This window comes from Anopheles coustani, chromosome 3, assembly GCF_943734705.1.
Source record: "Anopheles coustani chromosome 3, idAnoCousDA_361_x.2, whole genome shotgun sequence".
Lineage (NCBI taxonomy): Eukaryota > Metazoa > Arthropoda > Insecta > Diptera > Culicidae > Anopheles > Anopheles coustani.
Window position 1 is genome coordinate 25692906 of NC_071288.1, and position 17614 is coordinate 25710519.

The following is a 17614-nucleotide window of genomic DNA, read 5'->3' on the forward strand; positions in this document are numbered from 1 at the left end:
ACAATAATTTTTGACAACGAAACAACTTTAACTATTTGTACGGGATAGTCATTCATGCCCTAAAAACAGTGGAAGCTTTTCCTGCTATACATTTTTCTAAAACAAAAAGCACTCTACAGTGGACATAACATCTTATTAGATATGAAAACGTGTTTTCGAAACAAATGGAATATTTTGGATTATCTATGAAATATGGTAGAAATAGATTTTATTTCGTTTTAATTTATTTTAAACTGCATCTGTAACTGTAGTGCATTGAAGGGTTAAGAACCAAACAAGCATTGTCATTCTAATTGAAGTGATTACTATTATTTAAAAAGGGGCATGTAAAGGACAAATCGATTAAAACTTTATAAAATTGTATATGAAATGCCAACCGGTACGAGTTGCAACCAGGCTTCGCTCATTTTCATTTTTTTATCGAACGATCATTCATGTAGCAAGAGAGTTCAAAAGTCTTGAACTAAAGATATTGCCATCTTCCATCCCGAACGTTGCAAAAGGGCTGTGGATAATCGTTTGGCAGCCAGACATGATTCCTATTGATCATGGCTCGTTGTTCGATCATAATCGACGGAGCTGTAGTCCGCCGGGAAGTTTCGTGGTTCCCACTTACTGTCACGCAATTTCCACCGCTCGGGAAACTACGGTTTCCTGCCACGCCAACAACCTTTCCTGTTATCGGGTGGGATCTCGGTGGCGCCTTCGACAGTGGTTTGAATGGGCAACCCGGGCCCCAATCGATGGAAAAGAACCAGGCATCTCTCGTGAAGCCGGAAGGTAATTTTATTTTCCCAATTTTCAATGCAACCAGCGACGTTCGCGAGGGGAACACGGAGCAAGGTTTACCGCTTATGGGCACACAAGAATGCGGAATGTTCCTGTTTCGGTTCGGTGGGAGCTGCTGGGCTGGGAGACTCCATTTTATTCTACCACTACAGAAGCGTAGCAACAGTCTCTAGTAGCAGCATTTAACCGTCGTCATCGCTCGTCGTTACTTTTCCCCGGTACCGGTGGTTCTAGCGCGCTTAGCTTTCCCATCTGCTTCGCGAGAACGGCGCGTAATTTTACGCGTGCTTTCCTTACGGTGTACCCAATCTTTCTCCCAAATCTACCCGCTTGCCTTCCGCGAGCAAGCGTGAGCCGTGCAAAATGGCCATCCCGTGCGCTTGTCCGCCTTCCTCTACGGTTCCTCATTTTATCCGAAATAGTTACTAAACTGTGCGGCTGCTGCTCTCCAGCACGTCGTCGGGAAGGGTTCAAGCAATTTTTCGAGTGATTAAATTGACTTTCCTTCCTCCCGGGGCGGGTTCTCCAGGGTGGAGGAGGGTTGGTAAGAAGGGTAGACGGAATGAAACCGATACCTTCAGCGCGTTCTTTTGTGCGCTGCGAGATTGGTCCTCGCTCGACAGCCAGACAGTGTGTTTGGCCGGTTGGTTCGGTTGGATTTTCCGTAACGGTGCTTTTTCCCAGGTGTCGGGAATTTGGAGCGTTCCGACGTTTTTCGCAGCGTTTTACGGTGCGCGCGCGCACACACGTCACGAGGCCGGGCCGGGGTTGGCCACGCCGTGCTTTCGTTCGCGGGTGCGGGAAACGTAATGCGATTTGGGATATTTATGTAATTTTTTTTTCGGCCCACCGCAAGGTCCATGTTACAAGGGCAATAAAGTAGATTAAAAATTGTGCAACTTAGGGGTAAGTTTATTGCGGAAGTTTCGTTTTGTTCGTCTTTTATTCATAGACCGCACTTTTATTCAAAGTTCTTGTGCAGATCGGAATAAAATACATTCAATCAAATTTACCGGAAACGTAAATCAAGAAGTTACTTCCATAGTAAGATAGTTTAGTAGATAAATAACGAATAATTAGGACTTATACATCACACTGCGGTAGCTGCATTTCAAATCTCTTTGTTGATGATCCCTTCTAAAGATTAAGCAAAGATGCAAAAACCTCCTCTGCAAAGCAACTACTGCTAGTGATGTTTTATCGCCACTTTTTACATAACACCCTTCAATACCCTTTGCAAATGGTTTGCTTGCCGATTGCTTACCGTTTTTTTATTGTCTTATTTATTGTGATTGCACAATTGCATTCGTTTACTTGCACCGCTTACCACCGATTGAACACCACCCAATACATCGGAAGAGAAATAAACCTTGACGTGAGAGTTGGTCAATTGGATAATCATCCATTTGGGCACGGAGTGCGGAGATGCATAACGCCGATAGATAGTTTTAGCAGCCCCAACGACTATGAATAAATAATAATCATTAAAACGGTGTAGGAAAACTGTTACGAGTTATTTGCTGTTTCTTCTAACGGACGCCGGCAGCATGTGCTCCACTCGATTTCTTCATTGGCGTGTTCACGTGTATCCATAATGACACTATTAGTTTCAGTGTTTGAGCACACGTTTGACTATCAGTCGATTTAAACTTTTTAGTAATTTTAAATGATTAGATGAATTAACATGTTTTGTTGATTTTTAGCGTTGTGGTTTTAAGGTTTGAAGCGAACGATAAACGTGCCAATTTATAGATTCCTTTCAATTTAGAAATACTTATTATAAAGAATGTATAGTAGAAAGTCTCTCACTTGTCAACTGCACCCTCAAAGGATACTTTAAAAACATTTTTTTAGTGATTTCGACTGTGTGTTTTCTGTTAAGAAACTGAGGGAAGGTTTTTTGCTGTATGAAAAATGACACTTTTCACGCAAAACTGTTAACTAAACGGTAGCTTATGTACCTTGCGAAAGGAGTTAGGAGTTGGAGTTTAGCAAATGTATAAGGCTGCGAGGAAAACATAATAGGTAACGGTACCAATAATGGTAATGTAACTAACAATATGATGTAATTTATGAGTGTTAAGAACACAATATTTGACATATTTGTACCAATTATGGTCGAAACACAACTTTTATTCTGGAAAACATCTATTTTCATCGTAAACCATTAAAAATACACGAAAAAAGCGTATATTTCTTGCGAGTTGGTTGCTCTTAATAGTAGTATGGTTCCTATAGTTGTGGTATCGTGTTCCTATTGTGGTGGTAGTACTTGGAAATGACTGAATATAGTTTGACTTTGATTAATTTTTGAAGCATATTTCAAACAGAATGGCCAAATTATTTAGGCCAATGCATTTTGTAGGTCATAGACCAATAGATTGGCCTCATAGACCTCTCATAAGCCAATGCATTTGGCAGTAAGGAAATCATGGCATACCTGATAAATTCTTAAGAAATCCAGCATATTAGTATAACCTGTTTGGAAAATATTAATTTTGGAGCATTAATTTATTACGGAATGGGAAGGTTTATCTTTTAAACATTTCGCAAAAGATCAAAGAACATTTCATAGAAGAACAAATATCTCTATTGTATTTGTTTCGTCGTAGAGCAGGAATTTTGTTCTACGCAGCATACCATTCAATCGTGGTAAAATCCAACTTTAATGGAAGATAACGAAGTATTTTATTCAAAGAAAAAGTGTTCCACATAGAACCGTCTGAATGTATGTCATACGGCGTAGTGTTACTTAATTATTGGATTCCTTTTTGCGATCACTTCCATCGCCTGACGACTCATACGTGTATCTTTTTGCAAATCTTCCAGCAGTCTGCAGCAACAAGTGAGTTCTCAAATCTGTGTGCCATTTCTGTCGTGGCGTTGTCCCAACACAAAAAGGGCCACCGAAGCCACGGCTCAAAAATGCCGGCACGCAATGTACGCCAGCCGACATAGGGCAAACTGGAGCGGGTAAGTAAAACTGCACACTTTATTTACGCAAAATTTTGCGGTTTCCATGCGATTCTCGGGGTGGCGGTGTTGATGATTGGCGTTCGGTTTTGGTACAAAGGCACACCGACCGCGGGCGTGGGCGTGCGGAACGACGTGCCTCTGGAATGCCGTTAGCTCATCGTGTCGGCAATGCGGGCGCTCGTATACTCCCACAAGCATCCCGGGTGGGCGCCCAGACCCGCGGGGTCCTTGCGAACAGTTAATCCAATATTGGGAAGTGGAGGCGGCTCGTGCGGTTCTTCCGCTTTGCCGATAAAGATCGCTCGCCCTGGGCCGGGACGGGAACCGGGATCGATAAACAATTTGTCGAGGTGCGCGGTGCATAACAGCAAGCAATATTGGGAAACTGATTAAGGTGGCCGGGAAATGGCGGGAAGGTGTGCGGTCGTGGCCACACGAACCGAACCGATTTCCACCTGACAAAACAATCGTTGGCGAGGAGGAAGGTACCTTCTGGGGAAACGGGGGGAATGTTTGTGGGCGCTCTTACGGTACTGAAAGTATCTGGAGGGCTTTGCTGCTCATCGGAAGGAGGAGCAATGTGCACGTATGAAGAGACCATGAAATGGGAAGCTGGAGGTGGTACGGGCGATGGGAACGTCGATAGCAGCCAAAGCGTAGATCTCGTGCTCCAACTCCCGATTGGGCTGCAGTCAGCCGCCCCGATGTAGCTTCGGGATATATCGGGGCGGTCGGGGAATGCAGGGGGTGGTTAATGAGTTTTTACCAGAAGGCATCATTTCACCCGTCATCGTTAGAAACTCATCGCTTGGAAATCGATTTTATTTTACGATACAGATTTGATTTCCCGTATCCGTGTCGCGGGCCCGAGGCGTTAGGTGCTCGTTCGGGAGCCACAATTCGAGAACCCGCGCGCCAGCCGGGAGTTCCAATGCTGGAGCTCCCTCGTACTGGTTGGTAGTGGGAAGTAGTAGTCGTTCGCATGTAATGTCGAAACGGAACACGAGACAAACATAAACGAAACGGACCAACGGAACGAAACACGGACCACTCGGGAAGACTTCATAAATGGTCATGATAAATAGATGCAGGAACCGGGCGAACATCTTCCAGTGGGAAAGAAGGGAAGCGGACGGAGAAGGGCAACTGCATCGGGCACACAAATCAACGCACCATTTGTTGCCGGTGATTCTGTCGTACATATTTTGTGTATCTTCCTGGGACGCCTTCTCTAGCGGGAATCCGGAGCCGGGCGCCCGGGAACCTACGCTTCCGCGGATCGTTAATTTACAGACCGTTTGTTATCTCTCTCTCTCTCTCTCACTATATCCCACTCCACCTCTCTTGGTTGGGGCCCCGGGGGCGACTCCTCCGGTGCAGGAACCGAGCGCCGGCGCATGGACCCCGCGGTGGACCCAGGAAGACGTCCATTTGTAGGTCGTCTGGTGCTTGGCGCTACGGAAGAAATGAGAAATGGTTGGGCTCTGCCTACGAACGCTGCACGGCGATCGTTAGGGTAGGCCGTTCGGACTCTTCGCTTCATTTCCACGTTTCCCAGCATTGTTTTCCCCGGCGTCCCATTCTCGGGCGCGGAGACATTCTGGTTCCGGGTGGAGAAGATGATCCAAATTGTTAAGATTGTTGCAGCGCGACTGGACGAGTCTGGCGGGTCAAGGGAGTTGGGGCCCCGATTTGTGCGGCATACGGGGCAGGGAACGGGTGTTGACGGGAACCATCCATCCGTCTTGTAGCGTTAGTTTGTCCGCCTTTCGCTGGGGTGGTATGCGATGCTAGAGCGCGCCAACGGTAACATTTTTGTTCAGAACTAATTAAGTACTAAGCTGCGGACTGTGATGAAGTCTTGCGGGAAGAGATCTCTATAATGGGTGACGAGAGTGTCGGCTTTGGGAAATTCCAAGCACAGGTAGATTTCGTTCGATTTCTATTACACTGACAGAGGTTGGCTTAATTTCGAAAAACATGACGATACAATGGATATATGTCAGTCTTATAAATCTTCGACAGGCCTTAAACGAAAAGACATAGAAACTAGAGTTCTGTTATTGCTATTCAGATTCATGAATCTGAATGAATTTTTGATTCGATTTAGAGTTTTGTGTATTTTTAAATGAAAGATTAATGAAACCCAAAGATTCATATTCGGACAACATAAATGTGTAAGAGAACCAAATGTGATGGGAAGGTTCCCTTCGTTTTGATCGGTTGATTTAGGCTCATTGAAGAAGCATTGAGATTCATGAAAGATTCGCTAAGATTCATGATTCTTGAAACAATTATATGAACGAATATCCTCAAAATATTCATAAGGCATAACTCAAATCCTGAAATGTTTGTTAAATGTCGTCTATATTAAATTATTCACAACTACTAATGCGAGTATTTGAACTCTTGGCTTTTTTTCGTATATTGTTTGTGATTGAAATCCATCTCGTCGTTAATTTGTTTGGCTAATTTGTCAAAAAACAAAAGTGGGCTTTTTTAAACTAATAGAATACTGCATTGGTTTGTTCGTCCATCCTGTGAGCCTGGTTAATTAGCATATTAATTTGGTTTTTAGTGCTACTAACACAACCTAAAAGACCTATTCTTCCGTTATGGAGACTGATGCTTTAATCAGTTATGGGTTGGAAATAAAACCGAAAATAGATCAATTACGTCATTTCAAATGTAGCTCCTACCTTTTTGTGGGTCATGTTCATACCTACGATCGGTGATGGCGTTATTCGACTTCCCGCAGAGTTATTACATTTCTAATCGCTCGATCATTCCGGGGTAGCTGCTTGGACATTCTGAGACACCTTTGGAGGGCAGCTTCGTAAAAGTTGCTTCCAAACAAGTTGCACCCAAGTAGGTTGGTCTGATCTGAGGGGTGTCTTTAACGGAACCCGTTGAATCGGGATGATATTCGATCGGTGTCTGCGGTGCAGCTTCACCCGTTTACCGTTCCAACCACTGTCCAGCCCGGTGACAAATTATGAAATCCAAAACGCCGGTCCATTCCGCGGAAGTGTTTCAATGTGGAACACCGGAGCGCATTCCACCGAACGCGCGGTGCGTGTTGCATCGGATGGCATTTCTTTTTCGGTGGCAGTCCCCCGGAATGGAGAACACGCCGTGAACTACAAAAACAAAACTTAAACTTCTGCTGCCCCGTCGTCTACTGGAACCGTCTGTTAGCCGAGCTGTTCCGCTCCAAACATCCCGTTACGGACCGCGTGCAGTCAAGGGTCTCGGGCAGCGGTCTCGGGAGGCGCTTTATCTCGGAGGCCGCTGACTGACTGACTGACTGACTCAAAGCCGCTAACTGGTGCGGGCTACTGCTGACACATTTTTTGTTTGCTTTGCCCTCCCCCTGTCTAACCCGCGCGGGTCCCGGCAACCCGGGGCGGGGCCAAGAATTAATTAGGCATTATCGGCGAAGGCCTATCGTTACGGAAAGGGGGAGGGGATGGAGGACGATGAAAAGAACCTCTAAATCGCCGCCGGTATAGGGGTGGGGGGTTATGGAATGGCCTATCGGGAGTACGCCCTCCGTTGTGGTCAGGGCACAAGGTCGTCGCAGATCGTGTGATCTTAAGATTCTTTTCTTGTTTGTTGCTTTGTACATTTCGTTTCACCACGATCGACGCCCAAAGGGTGGCTGAAGATGCGCCGTTACCGGCCTGAGAACGGGGCCGCACGCAGACAGTTATTCTTGGCGTTTCGCCGAAGAAAAAGGGAACGAAAAGCCGTGCGCTTCTTCCTTCCTCCCGTTGTACTTGCCAAATGCAAAAAGGTTGAAGCGTAATTGAACGTTTAACTATCGCGCGGGAAAACCATCGATCGTTTATTGATTGTTTTGCTTCTTCGATGGGGTGGGATGTTTTTCCGATTTGGTACTTTCGCATGCTAAGTAACGTCCACCGATGGATGTTTATACAGCTGGATCCTTACTCGCGGCGTACAACGGGTCCTTGTGTTGTGCGGAATTTTAATGATATCAATTTCCTTCTGGTAATGCCGTATGCCATTCTGAACCCTTTTACGCTTCCCACCAACTCCCGCTCGAAAGGGGCGCATCAAGAACTGCGGGAAAAGCCAGGATTGTTTACGCACGAAAAATGCGCCCACACTGGATGCGGCACTGGACGATTTCTTCGGCACCGAATGCTCTACACCTGGCGCGATGATGCTGGGAATGTGGTGCAAACAAAGAAAAATCGCTACGAAAAAGCGAAACAACACACATCGAAAGGGAACAGTTCCATCGGACGCGGTTTGCTATCATTGTTTGCATTTCTCCGCCATTGTTCGCCGTTCGGCTTGTAGGTTAGTCGGGTTGCATATATGTGCTTTGCATAAACGCCCACCGCGCGCCTGCCCTACCCGTTTAACCACCCGTGCAAATCGTGGGTTTTCGCGACTTATGCAGCCTATTGTTAGCTGGCGGTCGGTGCGCCCGGAGGATCGCTGTTCCCAACGTTACGTGGCGTTCCTTCCCAGCACCTAAGCCAGCGCTCGGGATGTTTGACAATGACAAACAAGTAGCCGGGCAAAGTCACGGTCTCCGACCTTGTTTAGGGGTGCTTTACCGTTGAAGCGAGGTGAAGCAGCGAAGAAGAAACAAAGGTTAGTAGCTGTGGCGTGCACTAGGGCACGCAGTTATCCATTTTCATCCCCTTTGGTAATGTATCGAATGCTTGGAGCCGGGGTGAGTGGCTCTATCGAAGGAAATTCTAAACGAATATGCTTTCAAAGTTAGTTTAAAAGTGCTTGCAAATCGCATAAAAAACGCAACATAATTTTGCACCATAATTTTGCACCATAATTTTGTATTTCCAATACTGTCATCAGGGTATTGTATAGTATCATAAGGGCACTTGATTGTATAGTGTCAAAATAGAATTTTCCTGGTTTAGGGTAGAGATTCTATAAAAATACTTTTTTTGTCTGTTTTATTTCTTTCGACTAATGATTTGAGAATTTTAGAACTATGTTAGGAACTTTGTGTTCCATTATAATTTAAAAATGAAGGTGAAGCGAACTTCAAACAATGAATATTTGAATTTTTATTATCACTTTGTTTTCGCTAAATGGCATTTATGCGCTAAAATGCGTTCAACGTCGAGTAATATCTGCCATCAAAAATGGCGTTTGAGAACATAATACGGATGTATAGCAATCGAAATTGGGTATGTTTTTAAACAAGCTTAGATTGTGCTAATAACTTTGCGTTTTATATCTATTCTATACATCGCTGAATAATATTTGTATCTTATATTCCAAAAACCGAATAAAAATATTGAACAGCTAAGAAAACGGTATGAAAAACATATTTTAACAATATTTAAACAACAACAACAATATTTCAAACTTGCTTAAAACTACAATCAGTTTTAAATTACAGTGCGTTGTTAATTTCCGTCAGTGTATGGAAAATCTTCATCATTGAAAATTGCACTTAAAATTGGCTATAAACTTCTGGTGACAGTTGCATATGTGGATGTGTATATTTTTCCTCTCAGTTGGGACATGAACCGTACGGGGGGATTATAACGCTGGAATGTAAGCAATGTGTACGCGATACAGCCGTTTGTCCCAGCATTTACTTTTCCTTTAAATCACTTTCGGGAATACAATCGGCGGGGGACAAACCGGGCTGTTTAACTTCACCTGATGTTTGAGCACCTTTGCTAATCCTCTTTGCAAACGGTAAAAATTGACCCCGGGGCGCTCCCGATGTGGACTCCATATTGGTACTTAAGTGAACCCAAAGGGTTTGTCTATTGACAGAAACCAGTTGGGACTCGACTACTTTTACATCGTGTGCGGCAGGGTGAGGACCTTTTGCTCCGGCCAGCGAAATGTGGCACGAATGCAGGTGAACTAAGTCTCCTGGGGGCAGGGTACTGGGCGAGGGTGAGCCAGTGAGAAAAATCATCGACCGATACCGACCCGACCCCGGTGAATGAGGGGTTTCTTTTATTGTTGTCGGTCATGTCGCGGTGCAGGCGAACCCACAGTGCATCACTACAATCCACCCGCTTGTGGTGGAGCTTTTCCAAGCTTGAACTTGTCGGATGCCTCTTATATGTTAATTAATTAGCCTCGAGTTCGAACCTCGCCCTCACCTGCTCCACTCCTGCGGCATCCGTGTCCCAACGTGGCTCTGTGGCGCTTTCCGTGAGCGGTTCTCGCGGTGAGATGTCCGGTTGAGCGTCGGTTGACAAATCAAACAACTTTCTCCACCCGGAACGGCTCGACAGACGGAATGAGTTCAACCCGGTGTCGCCCGCGCGTAGATGCAGACATCATCCGCGGGGCGAAACGAAACTCGAAACTCGAAACTCGTCCCGTGCGCCTCGCAACTGTCCCTGGGAAATGACTATGGCATGCGGAAAACTAACTGAACCGTTCTGGTGCGCTTTTCATTCTTCCTCTTCTTCGCGTTGCTCTTGGGCGAGCCGGTTTCCCAGACGGCCTGCGGTGGGATGGGTTTGGTTTCGCTTCGTTCGCGGATCCAATCGAACGGGCGGACGGCCTTCTCGCTTGGCCACGTTCCTTTCCGGAGCGGCCACCAGCCAAACACGACCACGGCCAAGGCAGCTATTCGGCCCGAGTGGCTCATCTGGGGTACGCTATGGCGAACGCCACGGCCTCCAAGTACATTCGATCTTGTCCTCGCCGCTCTTTCTCCATCTTCCGCCACGCTACGTTGGCCGGTTTGGTCGAAACCGCAGCCCGTTGGCAGGCAGAATCAGCGGGATTTTCTAGTGGCTTCCCGCTTCCCGCTTCCTGCCGTACACGCTCCTGCCAAAAGATGAAAAGCAAAGCCCAGCGCAAAACGGGGCTGACGTGTGTACGTGGTAGGCCGCGAACGATCGAGGTATGACTAAATAAAAATTTTAATTCGAAAAGTGAAAAAATCTAACGGTGCACCGGTGGGGAGGTCTGCTCGTTGCGATCGTTCTGTTTTTTTTTCACCCCTTCTTTCACTGCTTTCGTCTCTGGGATATGAACGATTGGTGAAGAATGTACGCAAGGGAATGAAAATATCGGGAATATAAAGAAAGAGCGATGGAAAGATGGGCAGAAAAGTGTGATATTGAACAAGCCAATCTTTTCCGGCTTCTTGACGTTGATCCTGCTTGATCTAAGCTTGATCCAAACTCCACTAGTACTTGGGTCAATCCGAACTCTTGAAGGCTAGAGATGCTAAAGGGACGTAAGAAAATAACAGATCAATGAAATTTTTAACTTTTGGTTGGTTATTTTATGGAGTTAAAAGTAGATAAAACACACGGAAATGCTATTCTGACAGTTTTATTATATCATTTTACTTAAAAGAAAACTCTTTGACAAGCAAGTAGAGAGTAGTTAAAAAATTTCATATAATTTAAACTAAACAAAATTATATATTGATTACCATTAAAAAAAACATTGTACAAATTGTTCTAGCGTTTTTCGTTCGTGCCCGTTAAAATTGAAAATATTCAACAAAAAACAGGTGTATCGAAACATTTATTGGCAGTAACAAATTTAATCTCAAATTAATAAGTTGGACCTGTCTTAAGATAACAAATTGTACTTAGCCCTTTGTATAAAAACAACGCTTTACATTACCAAACTTGGTTAATGTTAATGCTTTTATTTTATCAGTTTTTACTGCAGTTTGACATTTTTTACACAGTTTTTACTATAGTTTTGATATCCCTGTCGCTAAGTCTTCTAACTAATATAGTTTTGCGAGTATTATCTGTTTTATCCATGACTATTGCTTAAAAAAACTAAATACAGCAATTAATCTTATAAGTATTTAGTAGTTTTTGAAGTAAAAACAAATTGAAGATTTTAAATTTTTTGTCTAACTTGTTTTCAAATTTCAGTTTTTTCTTTATTGATTGATTAGTGAGTATAGAACCAATTTCCGTATAACGTTTTTCTAGTTTACCAGTTCTAATGTAGTTCTAAGATAACACTGTACCATAAAGGGTTAACCTGAAATCAGTGCTCCCAAAACAGATCATATATGATCTGTTTCACTATAGTGCAGGGGTGAACAATCTTCGTAAGCATAAATGCTCACTCATTGCGAGAACTGAGCACTGGGTGCGTCTAAGTACACTTTGCTGAATCGAGAACCAAGTGTCGGTATAGATGTCCGAAAAAGGAGATCGTAAACTGTATAACGTTGGAAGAAGTAGTTCAGTCGCCATTTAACCTTGTTTGCCACCAAAGCTAAGTTAAATTGGCCCGAAGCCCAATTACGCGGTGTCAGTTCAAGAGCGATGCAAACAACGTCGTTACCGACGAACGTCCCGAGTCTGTCAGGTACCACAACTCGCCACAACACAACCCGATCCTATTGTGGGGGGTTCAAAACCACCGGCCTCATTTACAGGGATCCTGCCCAGGAGCCAGCACCGTGGAATGGAAAGCGAAACAGCCGCCCGAACTGGGTGAAATGAAACGAAAAGGTTGCGAAAATGAAATGAAATTGGAAATGAAATGGAAGGGGTGGCCGCGGGTCGCCACGAGCGCCGGAATACCGGAGTCCGGCACGTCGGCCCACTCACTCCGAGTACTCGCGGCGCTCGGTTCGACAATTACGCCCGGTGTGCCACAACGCACGGGAAAAACCGGGCCGTCTAAGATGGCCAAGGGTGCTGCCGTCACTGATGATGATGATGATGGTGATGATGATGCTGCTCTCGATTATGCTACTCGATGATGCTGCTGCTGCTGCTGCTGCTGATGTTGCTGCTTATTTCGATGATGCGCCCGATGGCAGATGAAACTAGGAAGTGAAAGAAGTGAAGATCGAACTTTCACTGGTTGAGCGGGTTTAATGTTTGGCGTCGGTTTGCTTTTGCGCGGCCATTTGCTGATTTTTTTTCTTCAAATGCTCTCCGCCGCCACTTCCAGGTCGAAAACCGGTCGGCCGCCCGGGAGGGTGAGGGTGTATGTGTGTTTCATTTCATTGCAATTGATTTCCAGCGGGGCCGGGGTGTTGTTTGCTCTCATTGCAGGCCACCCCGCCCCCGTCGCCGCGAGCCTCGGGCGGGCAAAGTGGCTTAGAAAACCGGCCGTAAACCGCCCGCAGGTTTTTCCTGCTGGCCGCACTCTTTCGGTGCGCGGGCAGCAGCTGCCCACCTCCGGTAAGTAATAGAGGTCGAGCCGATCGCGTTGGCCGGAAGATCGGTAGGTCTGGTCCGTAAGTAGGACTGGTTGTTTTGGGCCTGCAAGCTGAAGCTAAAAAAAAAGCTAACACAAAAATGTATCACAAGATGGCTCGAGTGAGGAGGAAACTCGAGCTGTCGGAGTGAGTTTTCCGACCTCGGGCGAACACGGAAGCCGGGCAAATTACATTTACTTGGGTCACCCGCACCGACGTCCACCGCACGCCAAGGGCAGCCCATTTCTGTTTTTCTTTCTGTTACTTCGCTCCAATAATGGCAACGATGACGGTGGAAAATGGAAACCAATTGAATTATGAATGGAGCATAAAGTGAGCCTCCACACCTAAATTAACGCCCTCAAGAAGCTGGGCCTCCCGGCTGGACCTCTGACCATTTTCCTCATTTTTGTCGCATAAAAGAAGCCTAGCCTTAGGGGACGGGAGCTGAGGAAAGGAGGCTCGGGAAAGAACGCCCCGGTTTTGCGAGCCGGACGTACTGTTTATCGCTTTATTGATGGGATTGAACTCAATTCAATCCGCTCGCGACAAGGTGCGAGATGACAAAGTAAAAGTGCCAACAAACAGCGAAGCTCAACGGGCCTGTTTGGCCGGCTTTTCCCCGCCCCCCCGTTTGCGACGGGGGTTTTCTTGCCAATTGCGCGACGTCATGCGTTCCATTACTGGTTTCGGTCGCGATCCGAATGGGAGCAAATCTAAGTGGGCGCCTGCAATTTGTAAACCGCGTAGTTATACGGGAAGTTCCTGCAAGTGACACCTGTCGCTGGACACACAAGCGCACGAAATGTCTCCGTGGTGTTCCGGTATTTGCATGTGAAAGCATTCGACCCCGCGCTGGCTTATGGGAATGTGTCTTTAACGGGATTTTGCGATTAGGAATGGCTCGCCAGCGGATTGGAAAACAAGATGCTGCGCGGTGCAATTCCTGGGCTGCTTCGATGAAGCATGCTCGTTAAGGAAGCTTAGGGTTGTTTCGTTTTTCAAACTATCGAAAACTGCCTTTCAAGCTATTCAATCTCAACAACTTGATAATGGTTAGTCGATTTTTTGGTACGGTGAGAGCATTTGCATACAAATACAATAAAATGTCTTCATGCTTGTCAAATGAAAGAGGTAATGTTTAAAATAATTCATCTTATCGGCTAGAACATACGATATTGAATACTGTTCAAGACGTGTTGGTACATTATGCTTGTTATGTTTCGAGCTTGAGGAAAGATATTCAAATAAAAATGGCAAATATTGTTTTAGTGTTTTTTTAGAGATTTTAGTAGAAAAATAACATTCTAAAGATAGAAGAAAATTTCATATTAAATGAAATCAATAAGTCATTGTTCACCCTAACATTTACGTATTCTCTTTTATGCATCCCTTTTAACTATAATTTAACAAAAAAAAAAAGAAACAAACCAGAGTTTTTCTTACACTTTCGAGTGACTTTTAAAAACAGGGTTTTTGATGGAGAAGTTTTCGTTTCATATACTTCTTTTGAAACATATAGCCGTGTTCTAAATGATAAATCTAGTGTTTTGTAGTGCATAAGTCTCGATTTTATCTACGCAGTTCATGCGGAAATAACTAATGAAATATGTTGAACAGAAAAAGTTTTATTTAGATCCAGCTTCGGTTTATTTTATTTGAAGCATTTTTTCCTATGGTGGGCTAATTTGTGTCATTCTTGTTGATGGAAAATATAGTTGTCAATTAGAAAGTAGGTCTGTTCGGAAAACAATATATCTCATCATGCTTCTTTCCTTTAATGCATTTATTATTTCTGATAGCTAGCGCTGGCTGATGAGCGACAAAGCTTTCGATACCTTCGGCGTTTTCTCTAGAAAGTGTGTAAAAAAGCTTAGCTTTTCAGTTGTTCCTAGCGTTGGATGAAAATAAATTAATCAGAATTATAACACTTACATATTTTAACCTGCGACATGGAAACTTTCCTGGCCTGGGCGTTTGCACGAAAAATGGCATGGTTGCGTGATCGCTTGCGCTTAGCCTGGTATGAATGATCTTGTTAACACAAGGAGGGCTTTCTATTTTAATGCCCTTTTCGTAAAATAGCGCTCGTAATTGTTTATTATACATCGAACCCTTCAAATACGCCGGTTCCTGCCCTTGCCCGCAGCCGAGACAAACAACGACGCTTGCGTGAGCAACGTCAATCAGCGACACCGTGCGGTCGTGATCCTCCCTCACCTTGGGCACACCTTTGGCGTACCTTTAGCATCGATATGTTGACACCCTACCCGTGTCGCACCCTCACCGTGCCGGAATGTGTCTTGGCCTACCACCGAGGTAGTAAAGATGTCAGCACGCAGCATCCTCCCTGAGGAGGTGGGAGTTGGCCCGGGGTTGGAAAGCGTCTTTTCTTTGCAGCTATGCACCGCGTGCAATATGCGCATTTTCGGAATCGCTGCAATCAAACGACTCTCCTACGGGGGCAAAGTTCGCACATCAACCTGCCACAGTGCACATCTCGGTTGCGTTTGACCTCGTGAACCCGCCAACCACACTCTCGGCGATCGAGCCGGTGGGATTGTGTCTCCTCCATTATCTATTTGTTTTCTTCTCCCTTGCACAGAGCCTACACTCGGGGAGGTCGAGGTCTTGCGAGTGTGGTTTGCTGGATGGGGTGAAGCGTCGGGAAATTGATGGGAAATTGCGTGGGATTTGTAAATTAATTTTCCCAACCATTACCGAGCTCGGATGCCCGAAACCCGTATCCCACCAACGCACCCGACTCACAGATCGGGCGCTCTAGATGGGTTGCATTCGTTCCGGAACCACCGTTTTGAAAGGCTGCTGGAAGGGCCGCTAATAAACCATTTCACGTTGTAGTTCATTAGTCGATTGATTTAGGGAAAATGTTAACCATTTTGATGAACCCTCCGGCACCGTCCTTTCGCCCGATCGTAACTAGTTCAGGCCGATCACGGACGGTCGGGACGGGCGCGCGCAAGTGGCCAAAGTAATTGTCCGGCGATTATGCTGGTTTTACGGGAGCACTCGTCTCCAGACCCTTCAGGTTGTGGGGGTTTTTCCCCCCACAGCTAGAAAGTGAAGCACCGGAATCTGGTTGATCGTCAAACGTGACCACCCCCGTGAGGAAGGTGGGGGAGGCTGCGGGTACACAGATGATCGTGTAAGTGATTTCTCTTCCGCTCCCAAATGGCGCCACACTGGGTGGCAATTGATGCGCTTGTACTGTGGGCGCTAATGGAGCATTTTTAAAAAACAAACAACCCGATGGACCGAATTCGCCACTAACCTCAAAACAGTAGTTGGTACTCAAATGGAAAACAAGTGGAGGATGTCCATAAAAGCAATCACATTCTGTGGGAGATGTTATGGAGCCACTAAACAGTAGAAACTATACTTTATGTTCGATAAAGAGCTGTCTTTTTGGCTGATGCTCACCTTTATGTATGTCATGTGTTATTATTAAAGTTAAAAAGGTTACTATCGCTTGACAATATTATTCTAAAGTGAAAGAAAAACAAAATCTTTTCAGGGTATGCAAAAACACTTTCTCTTGCTATTAAATATAAAGAGGATAGCAAACATAAGTGGAATTAATCTGTCACTACGAAGTTTATATAAACCATTATCAATTCGCTGATGGTTTGCTAGCAATTAATCTCTGATCCTTCAGAACTGTTCTTAATTGTCATCTGTGATTTGTTTATGTTTTGCATTTTGGGAAAAGTTGCAACATTTTCTTTACAGCTATTATTTTGCTATGCATTGTTGAAAATACAAAAACTACGCTAAATAATCACTGAATTTCGATAAATATTCGCAATCAAATGAACTATTGATTCGTTTTGTTTACATTCTGACAAGATTACGCATGCGATTACAGGATTACCTATCCAAAATTCTTTTTGACAGATTGAGCAGCGGAAACACACGATTAAGCTTCGTTTACCGTACGTTTTACATGTTAGTGTTTTGGAGTATCCCAATCTCTTATGAAAATCACGATCTAATTTTTGGATTAACATTCGAATGCTCGCGGATTAAACGAGCTCCTTGTTTCAGCCTATCATGCATGTGACATCTTTGGAATGTTCCACTCCAAGGCATGGTAAAAATCAAAAGTCGATTTAGTAACCACACTCAGTGGCAACCGTTATGCAACGCACTGTCGGTGTGATATGGCCTCAAATTGGTGAACCATTAAATGGCGTTCCACCGGTGGAGCATTCTCGTTCTGTACGCAGAACTGTACTAGATCACCTGCGGCCGACCCACGGCGGGGAACTAGAATGGAAAAAGAATTGAATTGCGCCTTGCAGGGAAGCCGTGGCAAGCTCGTCACGTCGACGAAGATGCGTGCAGAGATGATTATGATGATGGGTACCCATCGCTGCGCCAATAAATGGTGTGTTGCCGGAGTGTGTCATTTGTCGGAATTGACTTCACACTTTGGTGATCATGGGTACCTATAAGTGTGCGCACCGGGTCTAATAACACTTACTGTTAATGCAATTAGTTTCAGCACTTGGTGGGCCCTCGAACGACCCGAGCGGTTTTCGGTTCGGTCTCAGCTGGGGTTTCCAGCGAGCATCCAGTAGGTGCAAGAACTTCGCGCTCTTCGCTGTTTTTTTTTCTCACACTCCACCCGAGTGGAGTACGACATCGATCGAG